The sequence below is a fragment of the Sceloporus undulatus genome, chromosome 3, assembly GCF_019175285.1.
Source record: "Sceloporus undulatus isolate JIND9_A2432 ecotype Alabama chromosome 3, SceUnd_v1.1, whole genome shotgun sequence".
NCBI lineage: Eukaryota > Metazoa > Chordata > Lepidosauria > Squamata > Phrynosomatidae > Sceloporus > Sceloporus undulatus.
In genome coordinates, this window is record NC_056524.1 from 115,853,622 (window position 1) to 115,865,942 (window position 12,321).

The 12,321-nt window shown below is 39.7% G+C and overlaps 1 protein-coding gene across 2 annotated transcripts in view; it reads left to right on the forward strand.

Moving 5' to 3' along the window:
* The window catches only part of NDFIP2 (Nedd4 family interacting protein 2), a 40,275-nt gene extending 36,545 nt beyond the window's left edge, over positions 1–3,730 (forward strand). For both annotated transcript variants that reach the window (XM_042457658.1, XM_042457659.1), the window contains one exon: positions 1,494–3,730. The gene's annotated coding sequence lies outside the window, so the exon portion shown is untranslated. The remainder of the gene's footprint in view (positions 1–1,493) is intronic.
* Positions 3,731–12,321: the final 8,591 nt, after the last annotated feature.

Here is a 12,321-nt window from a genome sequence, read left to right on the forward strand (position 1 = left end):
TTGGACAGGATAGTGGTGATCTGGGAGTAGAGGCACTGTCCATAGGTTTTTTTTTTTTTTTTGTAATGTTGAGAATCACTATATGAAAGCTTTTAAATAGAAATGTTATTAGGATAGAAAAGATGCAAGATAAAATTGATTTGTGTAAATTATTTGAAATATGGGATAAAGCTTGTTTGTTTGGATAAACTTTTTAAAATGAATAAATTATAACAAAGGCCTGAAAGACATGGGCCAAAACAAGTGGCTTCCAGCTGCATTGGAGGCACGTTGTTTATACAATCACATCTTCAATATAGCCGGAAGTTGCGGTGGGGCCATGCTGTGACCCTTTAGGCTGGAGCAAAAAGAAGCCAGGATAATCCAGCTCCTGACGGCACAGCTTGGTTCAGGCTGTGGCAGCCTGCTTTCAAGGTGGGACATGTGGGCACTGCAGACCTGATCAATTTGTGGATGGAGTGGCCTTGGGCTGTGCTTTCTTGGACATCTGCTTCACCCCTAAGTAAACAAAACTAAGTAACAATTCTAAAGGCCCAATTTAACAGAGAAGGTTTTATGGCCTTCTCAAAGGGTCTTCCAAATAGATCCACATAGTAGTGAGAGAAGTGGGTTTATAATCATGGGGCCACCACTGAAAAAACTGTCACCTGCAAGGACTAGTTACACTTCTGCTGGTGGCCGCAGCAGCATTTGAATAAAGGCTTCATTTTCCAAAATTCAGCTGGGAAGTTGCTTAATTAATATTTTAAGTGGAAGCCATAGGAGACTTTAAAAGCACCTTAAATTTAGCCTGTAAGGCTACCCAGTTGACTCCTTGCACTTGTTTTGTGTCTTCAGTTCAGTTCTGACATAGGATTTATTTGATGTGATTTATTCAGTGCCTTCCTTGGACTATAGCACTTGATATTACTTGGTCCAGGGCAGACGGTCCCGAAGCACCGTGCTGCCGCTGATACTAGGGTTAAGGACCGTGCACCAACTGCATGGTCCCTAACCTTAGCACAGTATGGCGGTGTCCTGTCTACGGTGGTATCCTGTCTACACGGATGCTACATGGTGCGCAGCATATACACGTTGCTGCATGTAACCTATGTCACAAGTGCACCATTGGCACACTCAGGATGGCCACCCAGCGACCCAAAAAGAACCCAGTTTTTCTGGGTTCTCTTTAGGGGCGGAGGGACACCGGGCAGTTTGGCTGCTGCGGTGTCCCTCCGCAGGAAAACAGGCCGCCGCCAGCTAGGACTTTCCCAGAGGTATGTACCGGGCCACTTGTAAGTCTCCCTTTCTAGTACTATCCAGGCCCGAGACTGTTTTTGCTGGTGAAATACTCTCTTTGTCCTGAAATCCCCAGACTAAATTTAAGAGAGTGCATTTATTTTTACATGAAAAAGAATTATTAAAGATGCATCTTAAAGAAGCTTCTTGATTATATCATTATCTTGGTAAATGGAGGTTTATTTAAGTAAAATTAACTCTTTCTTTATTCCCAGACTGCATCGGCCAGACATTCCTTTCTCGTACCAATGTGAACTTCCAGCAATCTGTAACCTTCCAAGCGCATAGGGAAAGACGACTACTAAAAACAGAAGACAAATTTGAAGCAGGATCTTTTTGCCACTTAGTGTGAATGACAGGGTGGTTTAAGCTAAAGTGCCATTTCTGTTCATTCTAGTCAATATTTATATTAAGCAATGCCTTTTGTCTTGCACATATGCATATGTGCTAATTAATTAACAAGAACTTTACAAAGAATAAAGTTCATGCATATAGTCTGCTAAGCAGTTGAATACAGACAGACTTGACTAATCTATGTTTTAATCTGAGAGATTTTAAGTGGGAGCTTGTTTTCACAGTATTATATCCACTTACTGGGCTGATATTTTGTTGGGTACAAACAGCTTGTACCAAATGATTCATAGTAAACCCCTTGGACTCCGTTACTACGTAAATTGCATTCATCCAATTATGCACATAGAACATATTTTATCACATAGTTTGTAGTTCTATAAATGCATGTTTAAAAAGCATTTTATTGAAGGCTGACCAAGGTTGTTCAAGTGTACCTCTCGCAGTGGTCTCATTACTGTGAATTTGCTTTTCCCTTTCATGAACATATGCAATATCAGCCTTAATTGCTGCCATTCTAAAGCCTGATATAAGCAGCTGCTTGAAGTTTAGCAGTCTCAATATATGGTCTGATTTTTATGTGATGGGAAGTTTCTGGTTGTTGCTGCCCTGCAGCTCCTTTACTACTGCTCTGGTGATATACAGAACCAGAAGACAAAAAGGAACTATGGCTTTACGTGGGAAAGTCTGCAGTGGCTTCCATTCTCAGGAAGGAATGGAATTACTGGGGCTTTTCCAATTTCTTTCATGGGGGAAAAATGGGATTGAGCCACTCCAAGAACAAGGAAATCAGCTTTTACACTTGCAAAAAGATGTGTGCAAAGTACCATTCTTTTCCAATCATGGCAAAACATTATCAGTCAACATTTTTTTTGATTTTGCCTGTTTGATCTGCTTATTGATTTTTCAGCTGGATAGTTTGATTTAGTACAAGTCTTGTAAGAAAGTTAGGCACAAATCTGTAACGAGCCAAATGAATTAAGTTGTGTGCCTGAACAAACAGTGTCCTCTAAGTTCCTGGTGTGGTGGAAGAACGTTATACTCAGTTAATTCTCACATTCATCATCTCATTAAAAGGCCTAGCATACACAGTTGCTAGCCCAATCCTGCACTTAACTAGGTGGACCTCTGCTTGACTTCTTTGCCACCCAATCTATCACCATCAGGTGTAACTGGAGTGTATGTTCTCCTGGCATTCCAGCTGCATAGCCTTCTTTCTGCTGGATGTTTTTAGGGATGTTATACTCAGTTTTAATTGAAAGGAATGGAAATGGCATGGCAACAGTGGATGAGCAGCCTAGATTTTCAGCTTGGAGCATCAATTTTCATTGTCATTACATTCTGTGAAGATATTTACACAACCATTTATTATTTAAGGAGTAGCTCAAGTGTCTTTAAGATGTTATTCATTATGCTTTTTTAATGGAAATGCAGATGAAGTTAGATAAATTGTTATAAGCACATTTTCATTCTTCTCCCTGATAGCAACACACTGTTGATGTTACACACATAACAGTACTGATGTTCCTTTTCAGTTAATAAAACAAAAATACATCTAGGGCTTTATGGGGAGGCAGTGTGAATAAGCACATGTGTAGCTTCCCCAAACATCTCTGGGACTTTGCACTGTGGCATGGAGGGAGATGATATCTCTTAAATATCTGCAACAACTCTCATCTCAGTTTGCTGCCAATCACTAATCACCCTGCCTCTTGGGAGTGGGAAATGCACATGTATTCTTCTGTTTATTTCTTAATTTGATCTCTTGCATTTTTAATACTAACATGTAGAGGAATTATATGTTGTCTTATTTAGTGCTGTATCCAATTTTGTATCTATTGTATGCACAAGGATGACAGTTTATATTCTTTAATATTTCAGGATTACTTTTAAAAAAAACATGCAAGATTTTAAGTGCAAATGCCCATTCCTGCTTTTCATGAAAACTAATTCTCTTATGAGTTTTTATGTTCCTTTTTGAATTTGTCTCTATTTTTCTATTTTTTCCCTCCCTCCCTTCTTTCCTTCCTTCCTTCGTTTCCTTCCTTCTGCATTGTTTGTTCTCACGAGAGACAAGTGAATAAATTGTTTTGTTTTGAAATTAAGACTCCCAGATTCTGCATTTTACATTTAGGCCACATTTTTTTTTGATATGCTAAGCGACTCAAAATATGAACACTTTACCCTTTATTCCATTTTAAAAACTATTAACTTACAAGTCAAACTAATGGTGATACAGGTGATCTGTGAATATATGAATGTCTCTGTGTTACAGATCAAAGCAGCTTTTGAAACTAGGCTGCTATAGAGCACTTTTTAAATTCTTTTCCTCCATGCCAGTTTCCTGATTTTAATCACATATGTGTAAAAACTATTTGTCCTACAGCAAAAAAGTGTTATATGTGATGCAGGAGTAAAGTAACATTGTTCTGGTTATAGTAATAAGTGCTTTTCAGCTAACAAATTTCAAAGTTTTAAAACCTCATATAATAGCCAGGAAACTATGGCTCCACAATAGAAACAGCAGAGCTGTATAAAATATTTGTCCCTCATGTAAAATGATTGTGTAATAGAGCAGACTATACATTTGCTATCCTTCCATTGGAAAGTGAAGTCTACAAGATCTATTTTTTTAGAGTATGTGTGTGTGGGGGGGTTAACTCTTAAAAATGAGCATGCTAAATTTTTTTCTTTGAAAAATAAGTTTTTCTGTAATATGAAGCTATTATGCATGTACATCTGAAAGCCTGTGATATGATAGCCCTGTTTTAATATTTGAAAATGTGTCACATTGAGGATGGAGCAAGTTTGTTTTCTACTACTCCGGAGAGTAGGACACGGAGCAAAGGATGTAAACTACAAGAAAAAAATATTCCACCTATACCTTAGATTACCTCTTGACAGTAAGAGCTGTTGAACAGTGGGAGAGTGATGGAGTTCCCTTCCTTGAAGGTTTTTAAACAGATGGTTATCTGTCAAAGGTGTTTTAATTCTGTTTACCTGCTTGGCAGGGGATTGGACTGGATGGCCCCTGAGGTCTCTTCCAAACCTGTGATTCCATGATTCTATGAATCAAGTGACAACTTAAATATTGTTTGCTGCTGTTTTCCCTTCAATCCTTTATCCCAAGGTGAACTACCCCCAAGGTAAAGTTTCAAGACAAAATGAAATTTAACTGCTGTGGCTGAAACTCTCCATACTTTGTGGGACGTTGTTCATGACCACTCATTGCCAACCAGTTCCTCCTTATGTGTGTGTGTTGTTTGCCTTCAAGTCATTTCCGACTTATGGGGACCCTAAGGCAGACTTATGGTGACCTATCACAAAAACCCTTTGATTTCCTCTTTGTAGTAGAAATAAAAGCTGAGCCATTTCTAAATTTTGACTATAGTGAGTTGGGACACAGGTCATAGACTCTCTTGGCAACATAAACATTAAAAGCTGTTTTCTGGCATAAAACACTTAAAACCTTATTATGTGAGGAAAAGAAAGTCAAAATGGAGCTCTGTGTCCACACATGGTTTCCAAACATTTATTTTCTCTTCCCAAGGAAGATGGTCATAAAAGCTTGCCTTCTGTTGAACAAATGTTTCCAGTATGACAAAAGGAATACTTTCCCTTAGGAAAAGAATATAAGTGCTATGATATCACGTGGAGAGGCACAAAGGAACCTTCTCTCCTATTTTTATTTATTTATTTAGGCTTTCTTTTCTCATGAGATAAGTTACGCAATGTGTACTAGTGACCTCACTGGATCCTTTTTGCATTAGCTTTGTAGTATAGAGGTTGGAAAAGATGAAGTCTGGGAACAGACTGGGGCCGTTTTTTCTCTGTTGTTAACCTGCTTGAACAATTCTCATAGCTATTGAGGGAAGATGAGTCACACTTGTGGAGTTGTTTCTCTTCGTTTTCTTCACTGCATAACCTTTGGGAGTCCATTCTGCGCTGGTCTTGCCTTAGGGATGGGTGCACCTCAGCCCAAGGGCTCCCCATACGTCCAGTGAAGAGAATTTGAATTTGTTCACACACCAAAGAAAAAAAATAATTTGTTTGGAATGCTAGTTCTGCCATTGGTGGTGAGGGGATGCTGGACCCTATCAGTTAAAAGGCTGGACTACTGCTATGCTGTGTACCATCTGCTGTATCATTTACCATGAACAAAGCTTATGCTATAGCAATAACGTGGCAGTGTTTGGCACCAAAAGAACCATTGGAGAGGACTGGAACTAGTACACATAGTTCTGGAACAAGACATTAACCAGAAGCACAAGAGCCATGAAATTTACGACATGTATGGCTTCCAGTATTGGTGGCACTTACCTTTGCTGTCTCCCAGTTGCCTCTGACAGTTGATCTGTCACATTAATAAGCCAAGACAGCCACTGGAACCAGAATAAAAAAAGAGATTTATTTTAATTTATACCAGAATGGGCAATGAATTAAGAGGCATAGTGGCCAAAGGAAATTGGCAGAGTTGAGGACCTTTTAAGGGGAGCACACTGGGGAATTGTCCCAGGTCTCACCTGTGTTGAGTTCACACATGGAGGGGGCACATCAATGCTGGCACTGATGCATTGTTTCCAACTAATTTCTTTCATAATCCCACCAGTTTGAGCCCCTTAACCAAATGGAAGGGGGATCATTCCAGATGCAAAGTGACTATATGATATCTTTCTTGTTTTGTTTATATTTTTCATTTTTTTCTCCCCAAAGGACCTCTGGCAGGTTAAATGATATTCCTCCAACAACTCCATGAGATAGGCTTCGGTTGAGAGTCAATAACTGGAACAAAGTTGCCTGGTAACCTTTGGGGCTGAATGGGGACTAGAGCATAGATCTCCTAAATTTCAAATAATCTCTCTACCTATTATATCAGGTTGCTCAGATAAACATTCTGCCCCAGGTTTCTCTGTATCTTAAGATGACCCTGGCAGAGGAAACAAGTCTCAGAAAAGATGTGTCTTAGGAAAGAAGGGGCCAATAAAGGAAGACAAGAGTAGAAAAGACCTCATGCCAGGCTGAAAGATATACTAGGGCTGGGGAACTGGCCTTCTGGATGGTGTTGGACTACAGTGACTACAGTGATATGAGATAGTTTTCTACCAATATGGGACCCAAGGCACTTTGCAATATAAATTAAAACAATATTTAGGTAAAACAAAATATAATGGAAATTATAATGTTAAAACATTAAACAAAAAGTCCAATTTAAAACAAAACAGTTAACATTCAAAACAGTATTTTAAAAAATACAGCAAACCTCATTAGAGATCCATCTGCCACCTTCAGTTAAAAGCTGAAGATCTGCTTTTGTTTGTTTGTTTTTAAAGGGTATGTGCCTGTCAAACAAACAGAGAAGGAGCCAATTGAGACATCTATGGGAAGGAATTCCGTAACCCATATAGTTATGGCAAGTTCCATACAGTAACAAAAGCCCAAATAGGGCCAGTGGGAATTGGAGTTCAGCGACCACAAAAGAGCCACCCAAGTTTCACAGCTCTATTTGTTATGTTTTTCCAGAGATCATGTAACCAGATGCATTGTTCCTCTCCTAAATCTAGAACACTTTTTCCTAACCAGGTATCCTCCAGAGGTCATTGATTATGCCTGTTGGGGATGATGGCAGCTGCAGTCTACCACCTCTCTAGGGTACTGGGTTAGAAAAGGCTGGTCTAGATTTGGGTTAGCAAAAGCTGTTCTTAATTTGCTATTAAATCTTTAAAACCATAACTTGTTCACAGAACTAAAAGAGAACTGAGACCTTGATTAATTTATTCTATTTTCTGTCTGCCATGTTGGTCTATTCTTCTATTCAGATCATGGAAGCAGGGGTCTGAATGAATTTCAGATCTGATAACCAACTTTCTCTTTTGCCTTGAGTACCGAGGAAACTTAAAAAAAAAAACACGAAAACTCAGCACCCATAGCTACTTAGGATAAATAATAGCCAGATCCTTACTGAGTATCCAGATGAGGAACTGATGGGTAATGAGTTTATTGAGCTTTGGTTTCTGCTTGACCGTTCTGCCCACCCAGAAGGCTCAATAAACCACTTCGCTCTCTTCCGTTGTTCTACGGAGAAGAGGCCTTCCTGAATTCAGCTATATAAGCATTTAATGAGTGACCTATTTGTAAAACAGCTTTCCTAATTGGCAATTGCAAATGAGAGTGGAGATAGAATGTCGAAAGCTTTCCCCTTTTATAACCTCATCTTCCTCTATTTCCCCTCTGAATGGAATGTTACCAAGGCAGAAATGGCATAAAGTTTATTCTACTCCAGCAGTGAAATGCAGTGTTGACAACACCTATCCACAGCTTTTCTCACCTAGCTGTCATCAGGCGAAAGGGGACGGGTAGGGGGAGAGAAAGAAAAGAAACATTCAGTCTTTTGGATTTCACTTTTAAAATCATCTCCTAACCTGGATTTAACAATTTTGTATAAATAGTGGGGCATATGAGTACAAATGTAATTGTTTCAAGGAACAGCCACCTTTTTTACTTCACAGCTGTAGATGAGACCTGGGCAAATGGAACAGTTTCTGGTTGGATTGTGTTGGGTAAAAGCAGGAGGAAAAGTCAGCACAACTATTCCTAAATTTTGAACTTTAAGTGTTGCCTAGAAGCTATATGAAGGCTGGTTCCTATCTTCCGTACCATAGTATCTTCTGTACTATTACTTTTATTTCGAGCCTTGAAACTATATAGACTGATTGTTGAGTTAGTGTAGGAACTTAAATGTCCTTCCTCAGGGAAGTGTTTCTCATGTGAATGGATGTTCAAAAAAGTGCATGGATATAAAATAGTTTTTAAAAAATACACCGGTACTAGGAAAATGAAGATTTCTATCCTACAACTTGACCTGTTGCTTCAGTTATATGAATTACTTCCAAGTGCCATGTGGCTGAGTGCATGCCATGTCATGGGCAGCCAATGAATGACGACATCTGAATGATGAAATCTTCCATTCTGCTCCCCTTCCCATGCCATCTCTATCTGTGTATTTTTAACAAACATTTGGCCACCATTCTGGGGAACAGTGAGCTTTCCTAAAATGTAGCAAAGGTTCCTCCAGTGAGCTCAGTTTACATAGTAAACACATGATTGCCTTTAATGTATGGCAATCATGTGTAATGTGTATCATATCATGTATATTCTTGTTCTTAAAATAGCATCTCTAAGGGATTGATTGCAATTATGGTGCATGGAGAAGGGGTCTTTAACTATGTTCCTCTTTAAAATTACTCTCCTCTTTAACTATGCACTATGCTCCTCTTTAAAACCAGAGCTTGTAGCAAATGTGTTAGAAATGTGTTAGTAGTGATTGGTTTTATTTATTTTTTTAAAAAAAATGTTAAAATGCAATACAGGTTGAATTACTCTTTCCAGAAGTGTTCTGGATTTATTTATTTATTGGATTTTGGAAAATATGCATATACTTAATGAGATGTCTTGGAGATGGGAGCCAAATCTAATATATACCTTATACACATATCCTGAAGATAATTTTATACATACAGTATTTGTAATAGTTTCATTCATGAAACAAAGTTTGTGTGCACTGAAACATCAGAAAGTAAAAGTATAATTATCTCAGCCACTTGGATTTTAGAATACCAAATAAGAGAGAGACAACCTGTAGTGCTCTAGTATGCTTCTGGTGTACTTAAAACTGCACTACATATATGGTTTCCCATATTTCCTCTCAGCACCTGCATTTTTTGGCTCTCCGCGGAGGTGTTGCTACACAGCAGGGGTGGGCAACATCTTGTCTGTGCGCTGCATGTAGCCCACAGGGCCAATTCTGTAGCCCTAAGGGCCTCCAAGAGGTCAAAAATATTTATTTGTATTTTTCAAAACGCTGTGAAATGCCTTCTAGAGGCCATGAAAGGCTTTTCTGCCATGTTTTGGGCCCCCTGGGCCATTTATGGGTTATACAGACGGGTAGCATGCAGCCACCCCTTTTCACCCCAGATTGGGGCCGTGGCAACCCCATGCCACAGCCTCCAGAGGATACAAAGTGAAGCTACAAAAAGCAGCTTCTTTTCAGCATCCAGGAAGGGATGACAGCCATTCCACGCTGTCCACAGTGGCATCATCATGGTACACCAGGTGAACGGCACATGCCAAAATGGTGCCATGGGGGTGGGGTCATGGTATCGAGCATGTGGACATTACGCCTTGACTCCACCCACAGGTTGGCACAAAGTGCCAGTCTGTATTACCCCAGAGACTCACAAAATGCCTTTTTAAAAACCATATACAGTATGTATATATATATATATATACACGCATGCGTGCATGCAACGGGAGGAGTGCAGTGGGAATTGTGTGCCCCCCCCCAGGTCTCGTAGGAGAATGTGGCTCTATAGCCTCCCACAGTTGCTAGCCTCTGCTACAGAGATTGCCATAGTGAGGGTCTACCCTTGTACCACTAAACCACTGAACAGGCTCAGACTGTTGAGCAATACAGAAATAAGAACAAGGAAGAAGAGACTGAGGTTCATCGGGATGAAAGGTGAACAACCAGCTTTCCTAGCATGCATCTTTCCAGCCTTAGAGAGACAGAGAAAGGGGAGGAGAGAGTTTTAAAAAACATTGTATGGCCCAAGTGACTTTAATACTGAGTCATACAGGGACTAGGGACATGAACCTGCCCTAATGTGGCAGTGTTCCAACTATCCTTTTTTACGGGTGGCAGAGATGCACCGCAGCTCAAAGAAGCATTTTGGTGGCTTCTCATAGTTATGTCTTGTTGCTCTGGCAACAAACTCTTAAAATTATGCAAAAGGAGCATTCTGAGGGCTCCAACAACAAATTATGCCCCTAGGCGGCACCAAAGCCAGCCAAACATAGGCCGTCCCATTACCCCTATGGCTTCAAAAACTCATGAATCATGTAGTGTTGCAAAAATGTTCTAACAGGATTAACAACAATGAATTATCTGTTGGGGACACTCAAATTAATAATTTAATGAATTATATTTTAAAAGTAACATTACAAATTTTACTTAAATATCACACACCCCAGAGGTTTCTTTTCTCAAGCAGTAAAATTGGCATTGCTGCCCAAAACAAAGGATGATTTTTCACTAGGATCATAGTGAAGGGACATTACCTCTTCCTTTCCTATCTCTGCTCTGGTGGGAAACTGTTTTTCATTAACCATATGCTTGTATTTTAAACCATGTACGTAGCACAACATCCAATTTGTACAAGTACAGTCAGCCCTCCTTACCCATGGATTTTTTTATCCACAGATTCAACCATCCACAGCTTGAAAATATTCCAAAAAAATATAAATTCCAAATAGCAAACCTTGATTTTCAATTTTATATAAGGGTCACCATTTTACTATGCTATTGTATTTAATGGGACTTGAGCATCCATGGATTGTGTTATCCATGGGGGATCCTGGAACCAAATGCCAGTGGATAACAAGGGCCCACTGTACATATTTTTTAACTGTTTGATCTTGTTTTAGTATCTTAAACAGTTTAATATGTTTTTTTGACTGTAAAAGTTCTTTTTTACATTTAAAATGGCTTTAAATTGAGCCATTTTAGATCAAGGTTTCAATTCATATTTTAAACCAGGCTTTGAATCTCTGCTCAGCCATGGAAACCCATGGGTCACCTTTGAATAGTCACCACATCTTACTTTAAGAGGAAGAAGGCAATGGCAAGCTTTCTCTGAATAAATATTACCAAGAAACCCCCATGATAGATTTGCCTCAGGGTCACCATAAGTTGGAAGTGACTTGGAAGCTCACAAACAGAACAGTAACAATAAAAAATAAATAATAAATGATAAAAACAGTTTGATCTCCAGAAGCTCAATAGTGGCATGCAATCTTTCTTCAAAGACACATCCACCTTTACTGATCCTTTGTACTGTATGGTATGCACAAAGCAGGCTAGTTGGTACCTTGCATGAACTGAGGATTCCTGAGAATCCTGAATCCTTCACCCCATGCAAGGCTTTTATGACAGATCATCAGGCAAGGAGAAAAGCATCTCTTGAAGGTAAAAGGCAGATTGGGCAGTTGCTAAAGATCTAGAAGCCATACCAACCCCATTTTGGCACACAGCCTGCAGTAGCGTAGTTCACTATCCATCTTTCATTCCAAAACCAAAACTGACTTGGTCTAAAGTAGACCCAGGGGCACGGTGGCTTAGCGGTTAAGAAGCTGACTGACGATCACAAGGTTGACAGGTCAGCAGTTTGAGACCCAAATGCCATGTGACAGAGTATGTTCCCATCACTAGTCCCAGCTTCTGCCAACCTAGCAGTTTGAAAGCATGTAAAAGTGCAAGTAGATACAAGGTAACAGCATTCTGTGCTGTCGTGATGGCCACATGATAACAGAGTTATCTTTGACAATTCTGGCACTTCAGCTTAGTGATAGAGATTAGGATCACCCCCTACAGTTGGTCACGACTTAACAACCTTGTTAAAGGGGAAACGTTTACCTTTACCTTAAAGTAGACCTAGCTTCCTCCCCAGTAGCCTTTAATTGGTTAACCACAGTCCTCACAGGCGTCTAAGGGTGCAATTTTTAGACTTAACAATTTGGCATAGAAGTCCAAAAGGGGTTGGTGTAGTCTAGGGTCCCTGGGAGCCACATCAGAAGTCTTGGTAGGCCTGTGTTGTCCATGAACCATGCAATTTCCAGTCTGGTTTTGATGCTGCATCA